The following is a 22061-nucleotide window of genomic DNA, read 5'->3' on the forward strand; positions in this document are numbered from 1 at the left end:
AGGGAAATTTTTTCCAGAAACATTATAAATTGGACAAATTTATAATAAAATAAATAATAAATTCCTTATGAACAATATAAAACATTAGATTTTTTTAAACTAAAAAACCATTCACTTGAGGGTTATCCAACTTTGGTTGGTGTCTAATTCCGATCATTTTGCTCTCACTCAGTCGTTTCTATATAGCAAATTAGTAAATATGAAAAAGATAATAAATAAATACATCGCCGCCATTTAATCCACTTTTCTCGACATCTTAGTATTCAGTGACTAAAATGTATATGGTCTTTTTGCCTCCGCAATAGAATGCTTTAGCTGCGGAACAAGAGACAAGAAAATTGATTAACAAATAAACAGACATAACATTGTGAAACAAGTTGATTCTCTGCTAACATACCCTACTATAGATTCTCTTATAAATGGGAAAGAACAATTTTAATAAACACATTGGTAAACATGATAATGAGATTCATTTGCGCGGAGTGCTGATGTTTCTCCTCTTTTTTTGCAGGCACGACCTCCGGGGATGGCGAAGGCGAAATGTTGGAATAGTTGAGGAGCTTAGGGGGCTAAATTGTGGTAAGTTGATCAGTTATTTGAAAAGCACTATATGCATAAATTGTCTATTCGAGACTGGTTTTTATCTCAGGTGCCAATTAAGAAGCATCAATTGTACTAATGAACTTGAACAAAATGCACCCAAGAAGACTTACTTAGTGACAAGATTGTTTGATGCTGATTTTGCAGGTGGATAGGTCCATGACAAAATTTAATCGAGGACCTTGTTGAGTGGGGAGTTGGTATATCTCTAAAGAAATTACATTTCTCCCCGAGTCATGTCACACAAATTGGGCTTAATCGAATTAGAGTGAATTCTCTTCTGCATCTTCAGGGGTTCTTTCTCTTATTGGCTAAAGTTTTGGCGTGGGTGTCTTCTTAGAAGCCAAGGAATATTGGAATATGCAAGGAGGGTGCTTCGGGTGGTAGCCTTTACTATTTCTTAGAGACACATGTATGAAAAACAAGTATCTCACTGGGAGACCCTGAGGATATTTTCCTGTTGCTCACGTGACCAATAAGTCTACCATATTTACCCTTAAATTTCTTCTATGGTTTTCGTGTTTTGCCATCCCAACGATGGGTGGATACATCAAATTGTCTCGAGTTATACCTTTTTGGTCCCCACACTTTTCTAGATCAAAATATATATCCCTCTTGCTTACGATGAGAATAAATTATAGGGAAAAGCGGGGTCTTTCATAAATAATAAAGCCTTTAAAATTGTACTGAACTGCAAAAAAAATCTGAATTACTATGCCTATTGATCATTTTTTATCAGTTGGATGAAGTGGATCAAAAGTCTGTAATAACCTTAAGTAATGATTTTAGTATTAGTGAACTAATGCGAGGCATTTGTAACAAGTTTCAATATGCGCTAGACGAAGAAATAACTAAATCCTTAGTGTTTTTTAAATGAAAAATTCTTAATTTTGTGTTTTAATTGAACACAAATGGTTTAAAAAAATATTCGCAAATGCCGAAAATATGAATTTTATCTCAGGTGACCCTTTCTTCGGGTCGCTCCTTGGAAATTATAACTATTACTGAATTATGATGCTATTTCAATGAAAAATGAACTGTGATAAGTCCAGATAAGCTTATAACAGGTGAGATTTTTAACAGGCGGCCTCGAAATACGTTAAAATCGGGGTGCTTGCAACTTAGAATGTGTACATATTCGTCTGCAAGTTGGATTTTGTGGGTAAACGCGTCGAGCAAACTGTTTTCGGCAGAAGAAAAGGATAAAATAAGCTTGATGCTATTCTGAACCCTAAAAATTCAACTCACATCCGCCGAATTTATGCATACTAAGTTACAAGTACCCCCAGCTGCACATATTTCGAGGTTACTTGTAAAGAATCTCGGCGTTCAAGTACGAGTTAAACTAAGAGTTAGCAGGAAATATTTATTTTGTTTTTCTGACGTTTGATGAATATTCTCTGAAAAATCTTGTCCACCGAAAAGTTTTTTTTTTCAAAAAAGGTCTGCGTAAATCAGGTCCCAACGGCTGAATTTTTAAGATTTTTAAGAACTTAAATTAAACTTTAACTTAATTAACTTAAGAACTTAAATTAAAATTGAAATTATTATGTTGAGAAAAATATATATATAAGGGAAATGTATCAGCGATCGTCAGTGTGCCCCGTATCAGAAGGTTGTTCCGCGTATCGGAACCCCAAAATAAAATGTATTTTTGTAAATTACTCGCTGCATTTTAGCAATGATTTTACCTAAGTGGATTATGTTGGTTCACATTCAATCTATGTATAGAACCGACTTTCTTATTGAGTTTCTAATAAAATTGTTATTATTTAGCTCATTTTTGAATCAATGTATCAGAGTCTTACCCAGACATCCGCCATTCATCACTTTCTTAAAATTTTACACGAGAATTTGTCTGACAGAATATTTATTTATTTATTTTATTTATTCATACACTCGAGCCCAATGCGCCCCATACCACTAAGAACCCACAACCCACCCCTACCCTGACGCTGGTACTCGAGCGGCGGCCGCCGCCGTCTTCACAACAGCCTCCACGGGTAAACGGCGGAAACCCCGCTTCAGACCGAATCACAGAATTTACATAATTTATACTCCCTCCGTTCCGAAATAAGTCGTACGTTTGGGAAAAATTCTTGTTTCGAAATAAGTCATACGTTTAGGAAAAAATGGTTTTAAGGGAAAGTTTGTTGGTAAATGTTTTGTGTATCAACAATTATCTCTTGTAAGGAACTATTGCTAATGTCCAGAACTAAAATTGGGGTCCAGTCTTGATGGTATGTTGAGGAACGAATGTCTTAAAAATATCTTATTTTTGGCGTTTTATTTTCAATCTAAAATAGGTGCAGAATGGTAAGAGATACAGACTTGGGACCTTCGGGGGACCCCCCCCCATAAGTTGACCCTGGGACTATTAATATATCCTTTATTTTGCCCCCACTCCTCCCCTTCCCCTCTAAAATCATCTTTTCAGGATTGCTCGAAAACACGTTGTGCAATTTTTTTTTAATTCTGGATGTGTTTTAGAAAAACATATAAATGGTCCCAGGGTCAACTTATGGGATGTCCGCTGAAGGTCCCAAGTCCAACATTTTGCATCCAGATATTCGAACACATAAAAAAAGATGTTCTTTTTATTGCTCATTCTGCAAAATTTGAGATATAAAAAATGTCATATCGGTAATAATTGTTGAGTTCTATTTGTGCATACTAAAAATTTAGAACAAATTCTAGTCTGTAATGTTAATCACAGTCCATCTTGTAGTAATTAACTATCTACCGGAGCTCTTTGAAAAAAACGCGAAAAATGGACAACTTCAACATATCGATTCCTCAACTTACCATCGTGATAGGATCCCCATATTATCCCTGAACATGGAGGATAGTTCATACTTAAGATATTTGCAAATAACAAAAACATTCTCTGAAACCATTCTTTAATCCCTAATTTTTCGCCAAACGTACGACTTATTTCGGAACGGAGGGAGTATTACATAAATTTTTAATAGTGAATTTATAAAATAAATGGTTCAGAGCAGGATAGTGGGTAGCGTGAGAAGTTAGCAAAGGGTCGAGGTAAGTGAATGGCTTGAAAATCATGCGGAAAATATGCGGAATTATGACGGATTTAAATGATTTACAAATCTGTGTTAATTAAAAAATGAATACTGAGTGATTCTAATTTTAATATCGATACACTTTTTTAATTGTTTCGACAAGAAATATTGAAAATAAAACATTTTTTGCGAACAAGTACATTCTGCTTTACTAGTTTCTTGGATCGGCACATTTGTTTTCGTTGTTCTCACGGCAATTATAGGATGTTTTTGTTGTGAAGAAACACTTTACCAGTGAAAATGTTATTAAATTTATTATGAAAGTGATTGAACAGACTTCTGTTCACTTGGTACGTAATCCCAAGAAGTTTTTTGTTTGTGCACAGAGAGCGTTATTAAATTTAACAATTTTAAAAGTTTTATCGTATAAATATTCAGTACACAATACAATAGTGACGAAAAAGGTTCAATGAAGCCTTGTAGAGTGATTTGGAGACCAAGGAAGCAGATAAATCCTCATCAAAAACGGAAATAGTTCAATGGATAACTAATGTATCAATTGGCATAAGAAAACCAAAAATACAAAATATTATTTTGGGGCTCATAATTTCAGCTAAATATGAAGCATGTCTCTTAACATTCGGATCCGTGGTACACTTCCCTTATTAGAGAAAATATGGTGTTTTCCAATCTTTTTGACCCCACGTAACCCAATAATGTTCAGATGAATGATCCATGATTTCAAATGGTTTATTTTGATACAATAAAAAATTTCGCCAGTGCAATGCCTTTCAAGGTTTTGCAGGATTATTTACAACGATCTATTACGATAAAAATTGTTTCATTCTAATTTAATTAGGCACTCATAGTATGAAAGAAATATACTAGCGAACATCATATATGCTTTTTTTTTGGTTTTTATTCCTGTATAACACAGCTTCGAAAACCGATAATTTAGCAGAACGACTAAGCTCAGCCTTCCTCACTACGCTTTTGGTAAGCTTTCACATTATTGCACTAGCCTGCATTAAACACTTAGTTCTCTATGAAAACCTCAATTCTTTCTACAATCCTTGACAACGACTTAAGACTGTGATTGATTAAGACTGTGGTTTTAAATGCAATTAAAAAAATCTTACACGCCTTGTGTAAATTATGAATTTGATGATTAACTTAAAAATTAACCAAAAAATTGCAATATCCGCGACAACCTGAATTGAAATAGCCCAGTTTGCCTCTATATTTGGTACTTAGGATTCTTTCTGAGAGGTAGAAAGGGAAGGCCTATGAGACACAACAATATATATGAAAAGCATGGGGTAGGATGAATTTATTTTATAAATAAATAAAATATCTACGTGACATCTTTTCCATCGAAATATCCACCCTTGGTATCCTTTTCGCCTCAATCTCCCAAGACACTCGCGTTTGCTATTTCATCACCACAAATATTTCTCCATGTGTCGTTTTTCCAGTCTATTTTTTGAATTTGTCATCTAAAAACAAGAAGGAAAAACAAGCATCTTCAATGTTTTTCCTCACTGGGGATTTTCTTTATTTAGGAAAAATGCTAAATTCATCTAAAGGCACCATATTATTTCAAAGAAAAAAAGGCTACCAATATGAATCAAATACCAAAGAAAAATCATAGTGAAAGCCGGAAAATATGACTTAAGATTTTGAAACTATATAGCTAGAGGATTTTGCGAATATATTCTACTCTATGATATATGGCTAGAGCATAAATTTGTGAAGGCAGGAAGTCGATGATATTGCACCAAAATCCTCTTCATTTTCATGGTACGTTTCCCTGGTTGGGGATTTTGCGATGAAGAAAATTGTGGAGACGTGTTGTGATGAGTTCCCCCAATTTATTAAATATTATAAGAGCATATATTTTAAAGGAAAATTTGTAATGAGACCCTGAAGACACAGACGCTATAAATTTGACTACCATCATTTAATTTATTAGTGGTAGGAGATACCTCGGGAAAATTTTCTCGCCATCTCAAAAAACTGCACACACACACACACACACAACACACAATGAATTTTTCATTTAAATTCTTCTAAGGCATTTTTCTCCGTGATTTTCTACCAATTTCCTCATCTTACTTCTTATAGCCATCCCCAAAAACCCTCATTTAATCTTTTTCTGTCATCCTCAAAAGCCATGATATTTTTTCAGTGACACTGCTGGGGTAATTTGCCTCCGACATACTTTGCACATGAACCGTCTCAACAGCTTAAGATGGGGCCACGGAGGGTCGAAAGTTTTCTGTCGTGACTTTTTGCATGTACAAAATTTTCAGCTCAAGACTTTTTTCGTTATTAACAACAATTCCTATAAATTTATTTTTTTTATATCTGCCATTTCTGCTACACAATCGATCAACTAACCGTGACGTTTTGCGATTATTGATAATTCTTTTGTTTTTTGCATAAGCTCAATTGGGTAGTGCATTCTTTAAATTGCTTTTATTGGATGCATACTGTGCTATATCAATTGGTTTAACATAAATTCAGAGACATTGGCATTAATTTTTTTTAGAAAATAAATAAATGAAATAAACAGTTGAACTTATAGGGAGGCACATCTTACTGCAGTTATATACTTACAGATACATATATGAAGAAATCTAGAATTCTCTATTCTTCTTTCGAATCTCACCTACTATAATCATCATAAAATCTCATGTCCTCCGATCGTGCTCAAACATTGCCAAATTCAGGTTCACCACTTGTAGACCACGAATATTTGAGTTGTTAAAAAACTTTCCTGTCCGTTCGTCCGGCCGTTCTTTAAAACTTAATAACTTGATTAAAAGCTAGTATAGCTTATATAAAATGGTCGATTTCTGCGAATTAAACGAAATTAATAAAGAAACTTCAACAGTAATGAAGAATGCTCTACTTCAACTTTTAATACCCCAGATCGTGAAATAAGACCAGAAGATGAGCAATACATTATAAATTTTACCTTCGAATTATAGAACAAAGTGACGTTTTGTGAAAGTACAAATTGAAGGACATTGTGGGTATGAATTTTGGAATACGTGAGTTATTCACATGAGAAATATATAGCTTTTAGACCGCCTGCCTTTCAAAAGTCTTCCATGAAGCTTTTACAAAAAGTATCATGTAAAACACTTACAGCATCTAAGAATTCACATGTTAGTTTTTGCGAAAGCTTTGCAAAACTTTGTCTATATTTAAACCATAAATCGCCTTTCTGTCAAATCATCCAGAAAGTCTTGATATTTTGATTTACATTTTAAATACAAAATTTGCATTTGGTTCAGTAATTTGATTCAAAAATACTGTATAATAATTGGATGAAGAACTGGCGTTATGTGTATTGATAGGGAACTCTCCGGTGGTGACCAGTGGATTTGAAGTCACTTCACAAAGAAAAACACTTCTTCAGTCTTTCCCAGAGCTTTCCTCATAAAGTACAAAAAACATAGTTTAGTCGACCACTGAAGAAGGTCCACATCAAGGACCGAAAGCTCTGGAAAAGATTGAAGAAGTGTTTTTCTTTGTGAAGTGACTTCAAATCCACTGACCACCACCGGAGAGTCCCTTACCAATACTGTATAATAAATAACTCCCAATTGTAGTTTCAAATCGAATTTCCACGCAATCTGAATTTGGTCACGTTAAAAACCTCATCTACCATAAACTGATCTAGACTTATCTGTCCCTTTAACAAATTTGCTATTAAGACGTACAATAAGAGGTAATGAGACATTAAGTAGGGTATTTAAAATTGAACTTTGTAACATCTTTGTTGTCAATAAACAAGCAAATTTTTTAATGATAAGTGTAGAGACACATTAGGTTTTCATTAAATTGATTAGAGATCTATGTGTACTTATTGACAGTTTAAATAGCATCTCACTAAATTTAGCTACACAATTATTTATGTAAATGGAATAAGAAAATACATCGTAGATCTTTGAGTTATGTAGATATTACATAGTTTGAAATTTAATACGATTATGGGTCCCGTAAACCACTTTAACGTGCTGAATGCTTTTTTTTTAAATTTATTATAAAAGTGGTCTTGTATATTAATAAAAGAACTTATATATCTCATATTTATCAAATATAAGTAAAATATTTAAGTGAATGAATAGGTAAGATATGACTGAGACAGTAATGAGCTGAAACAGTATTTTGTTTTATTTGTTTAAGTGGAATTCAAAGCAGTGAAATATCTTAAGTAATTTATTTAAATGAGTAACTATCGTATGTGTACTTTTAAAATATACGATAATATTCCATAATAGAGATAATAGATGATATGCGGTTTTCTAGTGAACATGCGTTGAAGTCTAATTGCTTTGGTTGAAGCTCCTTTAGCTTTCACATTGTACTATCTAATTTCTTTTCAGTAGTGCTTGATTTTATCATACACAGAAAAAAATATTTTGTAAAAATGTTCGTAAATGTTTGTGAATTACTATAGGGGAGTTACGAAATGCTCGTGAATCGTATAACCCACAAACATGTTCGTAAAAGTTTGTACTTTTTTTCACAAACATTGTTCGTAACATGATCATTTGACGAACATTTTTTGTACTTTTACAAACATTTGTTCGTAAATGTTCATAAACACACAAAAAAATGTTCGTAAAATTTTGTCATTTGTTCGTAAAATTTTTTTTTCCTGTCGAACATTTTACGAACATTTACGAACAAATGACAAAATTTTACGAAATTTTTTTGTGTTTTTACGAACATTTACGACAAATGTTTGTAAAAGTACAAAAAATGTTCGTCAAATGATCATGTTACGAATAATGTTCGTGAGAATAGTACAAAATTTTACGAACTTGTTCGTGGGTTATACGATTCACGAGCATTTCGTAACTCCTCCATAGGAATTAACAAACATTTACGAACATTTCTACAAAATATTTTTTTCTGTGTACTTTACTTTCTGTGTTCTTGTGGCGTTTGAGGGTGTCGAAAAATATCATTATTTCGCGCAATATCTTCAGATATTTTTTTTCTGGTAGCTTTTCTGTCACCATTCCCTCTGGCTCCCCTATCTCACTCAGCTTCTTGATAACTTTTGCCATCTTCGAGACAAAACTTTGCTATCCACGCCTGGGAAAAGTTGTTTTTCTCATAACTTGGTTGGTTAAAAACAGACCACGACCATTGAAGATTTACAGAAAAATGTCTTCATTTTCTCTTGCTATTTCCAGAGGGAGAAATTTGTGTGAAATTCTTCGACGATCATTTCAAAGCGCAATCAGACTTGAAAATGATGTTGAGAACTTCAAAAGAATTAAATAGTTTTTTGCCTGTGTCCAAGAATAGATTTTGTCGTTGTCTCGTGCCGTTATTTAGGGAGCAGGTCAGATAATCTTTAACTAAAAGAATGTTATGAGGTGACATGGTATCAAAAATAAGATGCAAGAACGTCTTTGAACGCAAAAACTGATTATTACTTGGTCAGAAATTCTTTGCCATGTGACCTTCTCCATTTCGGGTGGAATGAACCTCTCCTTCATCCGTTTAGATTGCTGATGACATTGCCATAATGATGACAATTGGTGTGGCAATTTGTATGCAGCCATGTCACATTGTATGGAAATTATATCGCACTTCAAGAAGCGTCAGCTGCCGATGAGACGTGATTTTCTCACCGAACTCGCTGTATACCAGAGATATCAATTTCGTCATTTTGTGACCTCATCCCATGGTCTTGGCTAAAGAGATGTCTCCCAATTTGTTGTAAAAAAACCAACAGCAAACCCATCTCGAGTTCCCCAGAGATGATGGTAAAAAATTCAGCATGGTAGAAGACAATTTCTTAAGAAAAACAACCCCATCAGTGACGCAAAATTACTTTTCATCCCTTCGGACATGTTTGTCTCACAATCAAAGTCTCGCAAAGTTTCTCCCTGGTTCGTGTTCTCAACACCCACCCCTCTTAATCTAGGTGATTCACCTTGTCAGGGGGTACGGAATACATCGAGGTGGATCAAATGAGTGCAATTTCCACATTTATATTTGTCAAATGCACCCCCAACTTTTATTCATGGGTCGGATTTTCGCCACATGAGGATTATTTGCACCCATCGCTATAAATTAGAGAGGTATTTATTAAATTTTACTTGTGAGCTCTCATGAAAATTCATGTGGCTTGTGTCTCCTCACCTTTGAATCCAAGATTATTGCTACCTGAAGCGAATAAGACACGGAAGACATAGTAAATTTAGGGGAAAATGAGAATAATACATTTTGGGAAATGGAGTTCATTGTACCAAAAAATCCGTTTTTATCTTCACTAAAATATTTACAGCTTCACTTTTGAGGTTATATGAAACATTTCCCAATTTTTTTTTAAACTTTTAATAGAGTTTCTGCATTAAAGTCTCATTATTTTTGCTCTATTTTTACATATCTTTTGTCGATGTGATTGCAGTGTTTTTATAGCAAAAATTTTGAAAATTAGAACAATATTTGGAATAAAACTAAAAAGTTGTTATATAATCAAGAATAATCTTTTTTTTAAATTATTTCAATATTCACTTGTCTTTAGTCTTTATTTCTTTGCAAAATTATCTTCTAATATTTTAAAAGAATATCTTATATATTTTTACAACCTTTTAATCTTTCAAGGTGCAATAAAGAATAAAAATATTTGTCACACTCATGTTCGAAGCTTAAAATTAAAATATAGGAAAAGAGTTTATGACGCATTTTCAAGTGAGATTTTTTCGATCTCTTTGTTTTAATGTTTATTGGTAAAATTTATAAGCACTGTTTTGTGTGAAAAGTAATCAATTGGATGTTTTGATCGTATTATGTATTAATAAAAAAATATGTGAGATTCCTAAGAATTAATATCCAAAAGTGGTTCGTATATCATACTCGACATTTGTCTTATTTAGTATATAATTTTCTAAATCATTAAGAAGTGAGTTGGCTAGCTAAACATATTATTTTTATGTGTAGGGTAGTATAATAAGATTATTACGTGTATCACAAACTTAACATAAAATGTTACCCACATCTTTTAATTACAAAAGTTTATATTTTTGGCTGGTCAATGAATTAATATACATATGTAATTACAAGAAACTGAAACTGCACATGTCATTTTTTTTTTCTTTCTAAAAATTTATTTGAAATTAATCAAGCTTTGCTGTAGAACATTTTAACCAAACGTGCATCTAAAATATACATCACAATGGCAAAAATTAATTAATTTACTTTTGTCATATAGGCAAAAGAAAAACTTACGCAGTAAAAGCTGTTACATAATATAAAAGTTTTGCTTCTGATGTTTTGAGAGAGCTTTCATCTTCTTTACATTATGGAAGATTTTTCTTCCGAACACTCCTGACAATGCACTTCCCTTGTGAACTTACATAGCTGGTAAAAAGCACAAAGGGAAAGGAGAAAAACAAAATGAAAGGTAAGTATAGGGAGCTTGATGTGTTTCGTAGTACGTCCACTAGATGTCAATGTATGCCTAGATGGCAACTCTGTTTGTTTGTGGGCAAGAAGTTACCAACACTAAAGCCGAAGAAGCTGATAGTGTGCGTTGAATAAGGCGGAGCTATTGGAAATGAGATGAAAGCTCCCACCAAAAGCTCTCTCTCCCGGCCATCGTGGAGGATGAGTGCCTTATACAATGTCAGTTATACATAGACATACTTATCAGTCTGCAGAGGTTCTGCTGGGGCTGGAAATATCTTCGCGAGAGGATGAGAGAAGAATGGCCTAAAGTCAAAAGTCAAGGCAATTTGTTGTTAATTACAGTTAAAAGTTATTTTGATTTGAAGTGCTTGTTTTTTCTTCTCTCTTGCGATTCCCTTCTTAGTTGCCAATTTTCTCAATGAGACTTATTTTGCTGCCACATTCGTGCCTGAGAATGATTATTTTGTGATATCTGCTGAGAATTTTCCAAATGAGATATTTCGCTTTATTTCTTAGTTATCTCGTGTGGAGATTTTCCTCGAACTCGTGAGAGAGCTTTCTTTCTCCTGGCAGATGAAAAGTGTGGTAGGGTTTTGGAAAATTCAATGTTGGTGTTTATTCGATGAAGAGTTTGTGGCAGCCGTCGCATCGGGCATTCCATCAGTTTCTATAGAAACGAGACTTGCATAATTTGATGCATTTGGCAAGATGAAATTGGCGACGTGATGTAGCATGGAAACCCCTGGTGCATCCATTTGAATCATACACCAATGGATTTTTATCCTCAAAAATATAGCGAATGCTTTTTCTCGTTCTCTAGTTGGAAAACTTTTCAAGCCAAATGTGCTTTTGGGGTGGAAATATTATCTCATACGATGCAGAAAATCACGAGAAAAGTTTTGTCATCTCGCCAAGAAGGACGGGAAAATTTGATGGGATGCGTCTTGCGGAAATTTCCAAGAAAAATGCTGATGAAATTTTCTCCTGGATTTTCTATGACAATTGACGATGTTTATTCAAATTGACTTGCCTTTCAGTTTCTACTACTATTTTGTTGGTTTTCATCTAGGAGTGGAACACTTCTTAAGAAAGTGGTTTTGTTTGATATTAGTTTAGCTTTTTTATAATAGTGAAGTTCTTTGAGACAAAAAGTTATGATTGTATGGGCGATTAAAAATGGGATGGTTAAAAAAAGTAACATTGTTTCTTGAGAATTTTGCATAAATTTTCAATTAAGGCATTCGTGCTTCTTGCTAAATATCTGCAACAACCAGTTTGGCTAAACAATCTCTCCACAATTTGTAGTCCTTTATTCTCAAAGACTGCTGATTCCTGGGGTATGAAAATTACATTTTTATGCATGGCAGCGTACAAGGGTTTCAAAATACTGCACATGGTTACAATTTTCGGTGAAGGTTACGTCTGCCAATTTCTTCCTAATTACACCTCTGTTTTTAATTGCAAATAGCAGACTCTCAACAGAGGCCATTTGGTTAATTAAAGAAATTTTCGCATGTCTCCTGCATGTTATATTTCTGGCATCGCCAGAAATTCTTATTATATCTCCATTTTTTCTTAAAAGCTGAAAAATATTTGTGCTCTCGAAAGGCATCTGCTCGCATAAAAGGGTTTAAGTCTTGAATACACAAGGTTAATATTAAGCACCCACGTGAAATGCAAAATTCTCCAAGGTTTATTAGTTTACACTCCTTCAACCCTTTTTCCCAGCAGTTTTTAACTCGAAGAATGGAGCAAAAAACGTAAGATTTCTTAGCATAAAAGAGAAAGGGTTATTATCTCAGTACACAAAACTCTCTCCTTCGGCCAAAGCCATTAAGAAAATACACAAATGTAATCATAGGACGAAGTTTATAGTTTGTCTTTATGATACACGACAAAAATATTTTCAAGAGGGAAGCAAATCCCCTTGTAGAAAAATTTCTCTAGGCTGAAATCAACGCAAATTTTGATATAATACTTTTTAATAATCATCAAATAGCCAGACGATAAATTTATGGGTCAATGAATATCATAGGAAAAATTGCTGATGAAATAAATGAATGGCATGAAGCACAGTTCAGACGACTCAATGGATTTTTGCAATTAGTCTCCATTCTCCATATGGAAAAGTTCAGGGGAGCAACAATAATGGGGAGGTCTTATTGAAAGCCCTTGGATTACTGTACCCAAAAAAATCATAGGGTTACTGCGAATGGAAAAGATGTATTGAATACTAAGCAGAGCTTTGGGATTTTGATTTATTGAGTTGTCGTCGATTTATGAGTACAAACTAGAACTTATAGAGTTTCTTTCCAATTTATTTTATATTTATTAGGCATAGGGAAATCAATACTTTCCCAATTGTTTCCTTAATTTTATATTATTTTTCCTAAAATTCTTAAAAAAATATCATGACATAATTTAAATTCTTCTAGGTTTGAAGTAAAATAAATATCTAACAATAAATTTCGTAAAAAGAAAAATTGTTGAGCTGAAATGTGAAATTTTATTACAATTTACCTACTGGTCTAATTTCTAAGAATCAAATACCTCAATTACTTGTACAGTAGCCACAAGATAAATAGCACACCTTCTGCGATTTTCCTATTTTGAAGTTTTATTATATAATATCATTTTTTATACCTGATCATGCTTTATTTTTTAGAATAATATAATGCCAATTATAAATAAAAATGATAATTATTTAGTATTAATATTTAGTAAAAACATGTGTTTTTGTCATTTTATGAGTTTAGATATAATTCGTGCGGACAATTTAAATTTCTCTGAAAATATTACATGAAAATTACTTTTATCTTAACATTCATTATATTCCTGAATTTTTGATCATTTGTACAAGCATTAATGCCACAAATTTTCGTAAAATAAAGTTATGAGAACTGAAAAATCATGTAAATAAAAACTTTGGTGCAGATGTACGGGTTTTACGTAAAAAAAGTTTAGGATTAAGATTTTTTTTGTAAATTGCATTGTTCAAGGAAGAGAACCATTAATTCAAAATTTTTTTATGATCAAATTTACTAATCACGCAAAAAACTTGAAAATTTAGAGAAATAATAATCACTTCTAGAGAATATTCTACGATTGTTCGTATAATAAAATTTAGTTGTTTTATTGCCGTACCGAAAATAAAGGAACAAATTGAACAAAATTTGGAGAAGTAACTCGTGTGAGCATTATTAAAAGTTAATAATGTAAAAATACCCGCTTTAGAAGTGTTGCCACACGTACCGAGTTGGTATCCAAACGAAACCGTACCTATCGTTTGATTTTTGTTAAAGAGCATATGCAGAAGGACCTATAATTCTGGAATAATATTCATTGAACCGATGTATTCCTGTTTAATACAATTGGATATGATTTACAATGTCTGATAAGAATATCAGACATTGTAAATCAATTTGTTTACAAGGATATCTTTGGACAAGACATGTACTTCAACATCGAAAAGAATTTGTATTTGAATTTTAAGTTTTAACCAAGTTATGATCCCAAATACACTGCCAAGAGTTTTTAAGAGTAGTTCAATCATAAAATTGGCCTTCTGGAATGGCCAGGACGGTCCAAGGACCTCAATTCTATTGAATTCAAAGGAAAAAATTGACCAGAAGATAAATATCTCGCATGTGAGTAATTTGGAATAGTTTTGAGTAGATATCCATACTACATGAAATACAATCACATTAGAATAGTGTCAAATCTTGATTTCCTTAATAATCCTTCGTTGTACAGCGCTTATTTTTTTCTGAAAGTTACTTAACTAAATACTAATTAATCAAAATTTAATTTTCAAATAGAATTCGTAAGTTGTTAATTGCAGTAGAAGCCGAAAACTATTACTTCTTATAGGATGTGCTATTTATATTGTCCCCTTAATATGTGCTATTTCAAGAATTTTTTTTACCGTATACTAAATTTCTTGATAGAACTTTTAGGTTTTTTCTTCATAAACAAAATGCAATTATATACAAGTTCATTTATTATTATTAGTTTCACCATTTAAAAGCATAATTTTTTTGAAAATTTCGAAAAAAAAGGTAGGCGAACTTACTAACTTAATAACTTTTCGAGAAAAAGGTAGGCGGCACTGGATTTCAGAGTCGAGCCAGCAATTTCTTCGTCTAAGACCTGTCGTTCTTACTTCAAATCCTACTGAAGGCATTGGACTTTTTCTATAAAATATGATATGCCTAATCTGTCATTAAGAGCGGCTTTTCTACAACTGGCAAAACTCTTTTAGCTCTTCTAATTCTTTGATATATCTTTTGAGATATTTATTTATATTAATTTTGTAGTACCGAGAAAACATATCTGAATTAATAAGTCTCGAAAATCCTGTATAGATTGAAATGATTTTCCTCGGTGTAAAAATACTAATAAAAGCTCCTGATGGGAAAAACTTTTACAAGAAGAAAAAAGAGAAATAATGGAGGATGACATGTGCAATTTATTTCACCCCATGTTGTGACAACACACGGTGGAAAATTGCCCAAAATTTTTTTTAAATAAATGGATCTGAGATGAGAAAAACAACCACGAAAATCCACCCAAAACTTCTTCATTCTCCAATAACTTTGTCATTGCATGTTGAAAAAAATGCAAAAAATCATCACGTTCACCACATTGGGTTTTCAGCTTTTCTTTTTTGCTGTTGAGGAAAATTGGCAATTTTGCCTTTTTTGCATGAAGAAAAATCCCAGTTCAAGAACCTTGATTATCACAAAATTGCATCTTTTTGGCGGGGTGTGTCTCGAATTGCTGGAGGATTTTCCGAAGGGTGTTTCGATTGAGTATACTTCTTTTCTATATATTCCATGATGATGAGATTATTTTCGATGTTGTATGAACAAACCAAAAATACCTCACGTGTAGAGTCATTTTTGTTAGTAGAGAGAAAATTGAGAAACTTTTGAGATTTAATAAATAAAGAAGTATAAATTTTGTTATTGAAGCCAGTCTGATTACGTGTACGTGACATTGAGCACAAATTCCTTGATTTTTTTTCCTTTTGGCCTTTTCGTCTCACGGGAGCGTTAATAAAAAATATCTACTGTCTGTGAAACTCATACCCAAAATAAGCGACACTTGATATGTCGGCATAGCTTAGGCATATATATTTAGGGTTCGTCTGATTAAAAAAAACTGTTATAAAAATTGTACTAATCAATTGAAAAAAGGGTGGTAAACCGTCTCAGCTTTGTGATATGCTACAACTCGTGGTGAACACCAAAAATAGCTTCATTTCATTTACTTATATATTAATTGAGTTCTTCAGAACTATAGCTTATGGGGAAAAATAGAGTGTTCATGACACGACTTTAAGCATCTGCTTAACACTTTAAGGACGATTGGGTCACCCTTGACGTGACCCATAGAGAGAATAATTTTTCCTGATTATCTAAAGTTATAAAGTTTGTGTGTAATCGTAAAGTAGAAGGTTGTAGGAATTTAGAATACTTTTTGCAAATCTCCAAATATTTGATATATAGTAAATGTTTAAACTCAAAAGTGACGATTTTTCAAATGACCACACTGATAAATGATTTTTATCATTTTTATATTTAATTTTTTTCTAAACAAACGTTTTTGGGAATAAAAATACAATACTCATACAAAATATCTTTCATTATAGTGTAAAAATAATCATTCATTAAGTTCATTAGTATTGTCAGAAGAATATTATTAAATATTAAAATAGAAATTATCGTACATATCGCAGTGTCATATAATTTTTATTATTAATATTATCACTTAAATTACTAAAATTATAATAAAATCTCACAGGATCTTACTCACGGTTGTGAGTTCAAGTCCAGCTTGGTGTCAGAAATATTAGAAAAAAAAGACATTTTTAAATGTGATAAAACGGTTTACATTTGTTAGATATTTGAGGGCCTTGACAATGAATCTAAACATACCATCATTCGGTTGGAAAACAGATATTGTACAGCATCTTCAACTATTGACCTTGACAAACCGGTATTAGGAATGATACAAAAACATTTTCGTATGGAGGAAATATTTGTCTAGGCAACCTCTAAAACATAATTTTATAAGAGGAAGGATAGCGGTGTAGGAAAAACGAAGGCCATGTAAATTATGCTTGGTTTGACTTATGGAGGTCTCTTAAAGGTCCCAATACGCCACAATACGCTATATGTATTCAATTCGTTTGGTCTCTAGGTCTGGTAACGTCAAAATAAACAGATGGACGTAGAAAGACTGACGAATTTACAAACAACGTGACATGATTTCTCAGAAATCGTCATATTCGTGAAAATATGATTAGAAAGATGGTCCAAAAGTGTGAAGGTGGAAATTTTAGGAGTCAAAAAAGTGAGGAAATATACATATATTTTATAATTATTGCTTTCTGTATGGAGTTCGAGCAGTATAAAATAGAGTACTAAAATTTCGTAATTTACAATTTTCTAGCTAGTTTTGCTCGAAAAATTTAGAGATATAGGAGAGATAATTTAGTTTGGGTAAATTTGATGTCATAATCAATTTTAATTTTTCTAACAAAAGCATAAATCGATCCTTCTTACCAACTGGAAGGTATCTATTTTAATTACAAATTGCTTCATTTCAAATTATAACAGAGAAAATACCATCACATTCACATAAGTTTCTTAAACTTTTGCATATAGACAACCAATACTCCAAGAAATTCCTTTTATTTCTCACCAAAATTTTACCAATCCATGCAATATAAATATGTGGGATTAAACAGCAGATGGCATTTATTTGAATTTATATAATTTTTCAGGTGTACTCAGTTTTCTTTTATCAAGATCAGACTCTGCTAAATTGCGATTGCAATTTGGCGAGTTTTCTACTGATGTCATTTTGGTAAATTTACGGGCAAATCCTTGCGGCAATCCAAAAGTTTCAAAATGCAAAACATCGAGATTTAATCCAGATTTTGTTGAAAAAATCAACAGCATTTCTTGCTGTCATCAATAAAATTCATTATTTATGCGTTATGTTAAAATTGATGATGACCATTATTGAGATGATTTTTTTGTAAGCCGCCAAAACATGAAATTTCATAAGAATTTCACAATACGGTTGTCTGCAAAGTTTCAATGTGGTAAAACACGGAAATATCTGGTATGCGGGATGAGGGCTTGTGGTTAATTTCATCTCAAGGAAAATATTGTTATTGTCACCTTCAGGTTAAAAACTAGAGGACGTTTCATGAGGTCTTCTGAATTATATTAGGGTTTATCAGTTTTAGGAAAATTATTCTAAGGTGAAACATTCCTACTGGATAATATAATATATAATATATAAACATATAATCACACAGACACACAGCCACGCACACACCCATACAGGTCGGGTGTTAAGTCCTGAGACTAGCCTTTAATAAAAAAAAATAAACGGTAGAATTTTAAATTATAATCGATAATGTAGTACTAGTCTTGGTTTGAATCTACCCGTCAAATAATTTCGTCAGATATCTTTAAGATTTCTGCAGAAAATATCTACACCTCTGCTGAAAATCTGCCGAGAAATCGGTAGATATTCCTACGAATTTTATTTGGGCTGTAGATATTTTGCCGATTTTCTGCAGATTTTTCTACATTCCAGACTTTTCAGACAGCTGTGTCAGAAAAGGTGGAATATTTTTCATTGATTTTTGTTTGCAAAATTCAATAGAGTTATTATTGGTAAAATCACAGTATTTATATAAAATAAAGAATTCTGCGACGCCGTGTTATAAGTAGAGAATAGTGAAGTAAAAACTTTAGGCAGAGTGTCGACCTAAATTTCGTGTTTTTGTATAATTTCATGGGCAATTCTTAAGAAATTAGTATTTTTGTCTTGAATCCTTTTACTCATCTAAAATGTTTAATCGGTAATGCTTGTTAAGCAGAGCATACCATTTTCTTTGTAACTGCTGCAGTTTCTTGATAAATCAACAATATTTTTGTTGAGAAAATTGAGACTATGCAGATTTTTTATGCAGAAATTCTGCCGATTTTCTCTGAATGTACTAGAATATACCGTTACAATTCAAAAAACATCCGAGTAAAATCGGCAGGTAGAGCAATGATTTGACGGGTATTTTAACTTTAAGTTTCACTTCCATCTAGCAATTCTTTTTACTGCTTGAACCCAAAGAGAGAGCAGTTCATGCGAGTAATTTAAAGTAGGTGTGTCAGTGGTTTTATGAAAATGGACAATCTTGAACATCGTGTGCTGTGATTAATTTCTTTGCAACAGAAGGTTTAAAGGTGACGGAATTTCATTCTAAGGGCAGAATCACATTGACAATAAAATGCTCGCCGTAGCCCCACTGAATTTCGTTAATTTACGTATTTTCGTTTCAATTCTTACGTAAATTTTTCATTACCGTGTTGCCTTATCTCATACTCGGTGGCACTATGTGAAAATAAAATTAAAAATATTGAAGAAATAAAACGAAAATAAGATAAACGGTGAGCAAAAAAACTGTAAGAAAAATTAATCATACAGTTTTTTTGCTCACCGTTTTTCGAATTTTCTTTTTATTTTTTCGATTTTCTTATATTATTATTTTCACATAGTGCCACCGAGTATGAGATAAGATAATACGGTAATCGACAATTTGCGTAAGAATTGCAACGAAAATGCGTACATTAACGAAATACGGTGAGCATATTACTGTCAATCTGATTCAGCCCTAAGATAGTAAAGGTTCTAGGGGATTATGCTCCTTGAAAAACAACGGTTTTGCCGTTAGGCTTTGGAGTTTCAAAATGATCGTGAATGTGTTGAAAGTGACCCATGCAGTGGACGTCCAAAAAGCGTTGTAATACCAGAAATTATTGTAAAAATCCATGTCATGATTTCTACAGATCCAAGTGTGACTATACATGAAATTCCTCATTCCATAGGTATTTCAACAGAGCGGGTACGATACATTGTGCATAAAGAATTACATATGAAAAAAAACTTCTTGGACAAGGTGCCGCACACACTGACAATGCATCAAAAGTCTGCTCGTAAACAAATTTCACAGCGTCATTTAGAACGTTTTAAGGAGAACAAAATTGTTTTTATTTGTCGATTTATTACTATTCTGAAACAGGAGCAATTGCAATGGACTGAAGAAGGGTGTTTGGCTCCAAAGCAAGTAAAACATGGAAAATCTGCAAAAAATGTTTTATGGTATCAGTTTTTTGGGATGCTAAAGAGTTTTGATTATTGAGTACTTTAAAAACAGTAAAAAAAAAATAACACGAAATATTATTATACCCTTTTATATAAATTAATTACAAAAATTCGCGAAAAAGATCTGAATTGAAGTAAATGAAAATCATTTTTCATCATAGCAATATACCGGTGCACAAGACTGTGTTAAACATGTCGAAATTTAAGGATTTGAAATATGAATTGCTTGTTCGTTTATACTCCATTCGCATTTATTTTTTTTACCTAAACGTAAAATAACTCATATTCGAAAAAAATTGTAATATAACTAAGCTGTTTCATTCAGTCACATATATATATTACAGTTTCTAATCTGTCTTTTCAAAACACATATTGTTGTAAAATCGGTGGACTCTTTGAAACTTTCGTCAAAATATTAAAATTTATTTATTGCAAACGCAAGTATAAGCCTTTTTCATTAATCTACCTTTTTCTATAAGGACAGGTTTTAAGTTTTTCAATTTTTTTCAATTCAATTCAATTTATTCATCTCATTTTCATCTTTCTGTCCCCTTCCCATGCGGCCGTCGCCGTCTTAGCGTTGATTCCAACCTCTGGGATAAAACGATGGAAAATCCCTTCACTGGTTGTAATTCCGGATTCCAAAGGATACAGTGCACAAAAGAGGGTGCCAAATAGGTCATGACGTTCTTAAAATACCATAAGTGATCCTTTGATCCTTCATACATCATAAGCATTAACTTAAAATGTCAGTGAAAATCTTCCGAAAATTTTCGTAATATTTCATAAGCTTGTCGAAAACACAATCTGTTACTTCATCTTTTTGAGAGAAAAATTGTCAGAGATAGAGGGAATATTTGAAGATATTAATTATGAATGTAAATAGTTAGAAGAGCAATTGTGGCATTGTTTGTTTATTGTAATAAATTTTCCTTAGGTCTCTTTCCATAGAAACCACAGAGGCGAACAAATAAGACGAAAAGCCACACTGTAATAATTTTTTCCAGTCATGACATTCATTTTCCCGCATTATGTTTTTGTCGTTTTTGTGTAACATTGTGGGGAAAAATTATTCTACAACATTCTCCGTGAATTTTCCCTCAATGAATTATTATTTCCGCTCATTTGGCTGGTTGTCTTATCATATCTTCCAGAAAAAAAAATGGCTGAATGAGTTTGTCATGTGTTTTGAAAGGGGTATTATCTAAACCTAAAGTATGAAGTTGGTGTATTTTCGTAGCAAGAAAGTGAGATTTAGAGAAAATTACGGGTTTAGATTGGAAAAATATCTCAAAGCTTCGTATTTGTGAAAAAATCATGTTTAGGAATGACAAGTAAAATCCCCTGCAGATGAATTGGACTAAGAGAAATAGAGTCAATTGGAGTCCATTAGGAATTCCAGAGAAAGAATCAAAGGTTGCATGAATCACTAAGGGTAGGAGTCACAATGAGTTGTTGAGCTGTTAGAGGAATATACTAAAACCCCATCTTCCAGTTTCTGATTGAAATATATAAGCAAAATGAAATCATATTGATCCGAAAATAGGCTAGACATGTTCATATTGTATTCAATATCAAATGGGAATTGGAGTGGAAAAATACTAGAAGTTCTTGAACCCTCCTATTGTGGAAAGGAGCTTTGGATGAGCTTTTGCACAAATGAACAAAATATTCCTTTTCAATTTTCTCTCTACATTCCGACGGTAGATCATGAATAAAACATCTCAGACAACTCCCTCTTCTTTTATTTCTGTAGATGGAGAAAACATTAGTGGGAGTCATCCCTCTGCTATATGGATGCTCTTTCAACCCCTT

General features: G+C 32.7%; 1 protein-coding gene across 6 annotated transcripts in view; it reads left to right on the forward strand.

Moving 5' to 3' along the window:
• LOC129799803 (homeobox protein abdominal-A-like) overlaps positions 1-22061 on the forward strand; it is a 167212-nt gene that overhangs the window by 46628 nt on the left and 98523 nt on the right. For all 6 annotated transcript variants that reach the window (XM_055844025.1, XM_055844023.1, XM_055844026.1 and 3 more), the window contains exon 2: positions 512-579. The gene's annotated coding sequence lies outside the window, so the exon portion shown is untranslated. The remainder of the gene's footprint in view (positions 1-511; positions 580-22061) is intronic.

This window comes from Phlebotomus papatasi, chromosome 1 (genome assembly GCF_024763615.1).
Source record: "Phlebotomus papatasi isolate M1 chromosome 1, Ppap_2.1, whole genome shotgun sequence".
Classification (NCBI taxonomy): Eukaryota; Metazoa; Arthropoda; class Insecta; order Diptera; family Psychodidae; genus Phlebotomus; species Phlebotomus papatasi.